The sequence below is a fragment of the Dipteris shenzhenensis genome, chromosome 1 (assembly GCF_047967505.1).
Source record: "Dipteris shenzhenensis isolate YYH24624 ecotype China chromosome 1, Dip_SZ_1.0, whole genome shotgun sequence".
Classification (NCBI taxonomy): domain Eukaryota; kingdom Viridiplantae; phylum Streptophyta; class Polypodiopsida; order Gleicheniales; family Dipteridaceae; genus Dipteris; species Dipteris shenzhenensis.
The window spans coordinates 12,128,430-12,133,372 of NC_141596.1; positions in this window are offsets into that span (position 1 = coordinate 12,128,430).

Consider the following 4,943-nt stretch of genomic DNA (forward strand, 5'->3'; position numbering starts at 1 on the left):
CTGCGATGCGTAGACTTGGTATTACAAATTCGAGTGGGACCACGGCTTCAAGGCCGTACACCAATTGAAAAGGTGTGTTCCCTGTACTGACCTTGAATGTGGTTCTATATGCCCATAAGGCTGCATTCAGTTTCTCTGCCCAATCAGAACGCTGCGGTTCTACTACCTTGGTGAGGATATTGCATATGATTTTGTTTGTGGATTCTGCTAGTGCATTCCCTTGGGGGTAGTAGGGTGTGCTTTTTCTATGGATGACCATGTAGCCAGACAAGAGTTCTTGGATTACCTCATTGACAAAATGTGTGCCTCTATCCGACATAATTTCAATGGGGCATCCGAATCGGGTGATCACATGTTCGTATAAAAATCTTGATGTCCTTTTAGCATCAGCCTTTCTGACTGCTTTAGCTTCAGCCCATTTTGTAAAGTAATCAGTGGCCACAATGATGTAGCGTGCCTGTGTTCCTTTTGCTGCTGGATGTATGGGACCCACATAGTCAATCCCCCATTTTTCAAATGGTTGTTGTGCAATAACTGTTGTTAGGGGATTGAAGTCTTTGTGTTGTGGTTTAATAGTTCGTTGGCATACATCACAGCCTTTTACATATTCATAGGCATCTGCCCACAGTGTTGGCCACCAGTAGCCTGCGAGGAGAACTTTTCTTGCTGTGGCTTCCCCTTGGAAGTGGCCTCCTGCAATGCCTTCATGGACTTCACTCAGGATTGGCAGGATCTCATGAGGCATTACACATTTTCTTAATATCTAGTCCTTGCCCATCTTGTATAGTTGTCCTGCAATGAGTTGATAGGGTGTAGCCTTTAGAATCAATTTTCTGGCATCTACTGCTTTCATGTCAGGGGGTGGTCTTCCTGCCATCAAGTACCCAATGATATCTCCACACCATTCTGGAACAGCATCTATTTGAAATAGTGTGACATCTGGTAAGTCGTCTTCTACTCCAGTGGCTTCTTCTCCTGTCTTGACTCAAGACATGCGATCGGCAATGTAGTGTTGGGCACCTTTGCGGACCACGATTTTGAAGTTGAATTCTTGCAGCAAGGGGAGCCATCTGGTTATTCTTCCTGTGGTACACAGACGGTTCACAAGATAAAGCAATGCTTGATGATCGGTGTAGAAGACAAAATCATTTGCGAGTAGATAGTGCCAAAATTTCTTTACACTATACACCATTGCTAGGGCTTCTCTTTCTGTGGTTGTATAGTTGATCTCTGCATCATTGAGTTGTCGACTGGCGAAGTAGACGGGGTAGTCTTTCTTATGTTCACCAGGTTGACAAAGCACACTCCCAATTGCATACTTGGATCCATCAGTATGAACATGAAAATCAATATCCCAATTTGGAGATATAAGGATGGGTGCTGTGATTAGATGCCACTTTAAAAGCTCAAAGGCTTGGTCGCACTCTTCGGTCCATAAGAACTCCACTAATAATTTATAAAGTGGTCTAGCTATCATGGCATACCGCAATATAAATCTTCTATAATAGTCGGCATGTCCCATAAAGACCTGTACACCTTTGGAATTTGTAGGAGGAGGCAATTCCATGATGATTTTGATTTTGTCCATGTCAGTTGCAATCCCATGTTGAGAGACGATGTGTCCTAAAACAACTCCGTGGGTGACCATGAAATGGCATTTTGTTGGATTTAGGGAGATGCCATACTCCCTGCATTTGATTAGTACTTCTTCCAGACATTTGAAGTGGTCCTGTTTGGTTGAATGGATGCACAAATCATCCAAGAACACCTGTAAAAACTTATTAAAAAATGACTTGAAAGCTATGAACATGACTTGCTGGAATGTGGCTGGGGCATTACAAAGGCCGAATGGCATGACTCTATATGCAAAAATACCCCATTCTGTAGCAAATGCTGTTTTTGATTGGTCCTGAGGAGCAATTTGCACTTGGTTATAGCCACTGAAGCCATCCAAGAAGCTATATATTTCAGATCCTGCCACCTTTTCCAACACTGTTTCTGTTAAGGGTAGGGGGTAGTGATCCCTAATTGTGGCGGCATTCACATTTTTCAAGTTTACGCATATTCTGAGCTTCTTGTTGTGTTTAGGCACAATGACAATGGGTGAAACCCAATCAGTGTGTTCTATCTCGTAGATGAATCCGGCATCTAGGAGTTTTTCCAGCTCGTCATAAACCATGGTGCCATATTTAGGATTTGTGCGATAAGGTCCACATACCTTAGGGCGAGCACCTTCCCTTATAGGTATCGTGTGCACTGCTACTTCTGGTGAAATTCCTTTCATCTCTTTGTATGACCATGCTAGGCAGTCACGGTATTCCATTAGGAGGTCTTTGAGTTTGATTTCATCTTCTTGATGGAGCTGCGAGGTTTATTGTGCGTGTTTTTGCCGGTCCCTCATAGATTGGAGTTTCTCCAATGCTATCGGTTTCTTGAACTTCAGATTCTCTGATTGGTCTTGGCATTGCTATTGGTGCACTGCCACTTGTATAATTCTTAAAGTATTCCAGCACTTCTCGAAGATCGGCCTCTGATGGGGTTGAACTAGCCTGACATGTGTCATGTGTACTGGGTGGCATATTTGCATTTATTAATCGGTTAGGCTCTTCTGTTCTTTCTTTTTCTGAAGTCTCTTGATCGAGCTTCATCATCCGCACATGTGGCTTATATTTCCAAAACTTCTTACGTTGGGAACTGTGAGGTAACTTTTCCACTGGTAAGGTGTTTCCAAGTAAGGGTTCATGTGCTGCACATACTCCTTCCAGTCCCTCAGGGGACCATTCAAGAGGTGGTGGTTTTGATTTTGAGGGGACTGCCTTTGCAAGATACAATTCGACAATCCTTGTTTGGACTTTTTCAAATTCATTGAAGTGCTCGGCCTTGGCTTTTTTGCGATTTCCTCCTGCAGCTTTCTTGTGGGATCTTCTGCTGTTATGCAACTGTGGAGGTTCAACTTTTGGGAGCTCAACTGCCATTAGGGCATGGAGAATGGCTAGGTCATTATCAAATATTTGATCTTCAATTGCAGCATTCGCAGCCTCTGTTTCAAGGTCCCAAGGAAAATTTGAGTCATCATTGGTATGGGTACCTTCTTCAAGTTCATTATCCCATTCGAGGTCAGCCATAAAGAATGGCATCTCTAGATCGATTGGTTCTTCATGTGTCGGTGGAGGATCGACCTGTAGTGCGTTAACATCTATCTGTGAGAAGATGGGGTCTAATGAATGGCAGTTGTCGATGGTTGCCAATGTTTGTATCCAGTTATTGACATTGCTTTGTGAGTCACCTGCTATGGCATGATGTTGCAAGGGAGCTGATTTGCTCGAGATTGTCGTGGAAGATGTGTCATCCAATGCTCTAGGAACAATGGGTTTAATAGCTCCTGTCCCCACATTCACCCTGACTGCAGTGTCTCGATTCTGGATTGTCAATCTATCCGTTCCCCAGTCATGGAGTACTGATACTTCCCGTAACCAAGGACGTCCCAGTAAGATTTGATAGGATTTTTTGGGGAGATCCAAGATTGTGAATTGAAGGGAAAAGTGGACTCCTGCGATCTTTGTGGACACGCCCTTCACTATTCCCAAGGGTTTAGCCCGTGAATCATCGGCAAGGCGTATGTTGAAATTAGCCTTTTGCATTGGTGGGAGACCCCATTCTTCATAAAGCTCCTTTGATAGGACATTAACACCTACTCCACCATCCACTATGGCTTGGACTTCATTATATGCCTTGTGGATCAAAGGCATAGTGATATTGCGTATGTCATCTCTCTCACCCATCCGCACAGGGATATCTTCAATGTCGTTCATAGGTGGAGGAGGATTTGCGAGTTCAATCCATCCTTTGAAACTCTCCCAGAGATTGGGACAATTCCGTAAGAGGATTCCGATGGGGATTGACACAGGACAACTCAGGATGCTAGAGAGTGCAGCTCCTTCAAGTTGACGTGGTGGTACATTCTGCTGTGGATTCTGTTGTCGGAACAAAGGCTCGAGTACAGTATCAATACTTTGTGGGGCCAAGTCATGGATTGGGTCTTGAGCTTGTTTCTGAGCCTCAAATTGAGCTTGTTCATTTTGAACCCATTGCTGAAGTACCTGAAAACGAGCCTTCTCCACCTCTGCATTCGGGAATGGAGCTTCTTTTATTCGAGGCTCGGGAGTTGATGTGGATGAGCTCGGCTGCTCATTGCTCGGTGGAGGTGGAGGCACTTGTGCTTTCTTTTTCAGAAGTCGCTTTGGTTGGATTGGAATGATAGGGTCCTTCGTGGCCTCTTTCTGTTGGCGTGTAAGTACATTGATAGGTTGTGACCTTAGACTTGCCGGGACCCAGACTTTGATGGTCCACCCCAATGATGCCGATGGGGATGTCAGGCTTAACCTTTGTTTGTTCTGGGACCTTATTTTTCATGGGACAATCCATACAGGCATGTCCTATGCCACAATCTCTGCAGAGTGGTTGGAAAGTGGCTGGGCTACCACGATGAGGGCACTCTGCGATCCTATGATTTTCTCCACAACCGTAACACTTGATTGGTGCTCGAAATGTGTTGGGTCGCACTTGATTTGCATAGACTGGTATTAGACCCTCTGCACCTTCTACATAGTACACTGGGTACTCTGCTTCATACTCAAATAGCGAGTCTACTTCCTCGGCTTGGAATTGATGTATGGGAACTGCCTGAGGAGCTGGATTTGGTGCTCTTGGATACGGTCGTGGATTCGGATTCCTGAGTAGTTGTGGGACTTGTGTCCGAATGGGAACAGGATTTAGTCTCGGAGCTGGTGGTGCTTGTGCAAGTGCCGGTTGCCTGTATACTGGCATGGGGGCCGCTTGATATTGTGGTGGTCGAGGCAAATTGTTGCGCATGTTGAAGATGCAACTGTTCTCATCATGGCCGCCGACGACGCAGATATGGCACCACAACCGTGGCAGTGGAT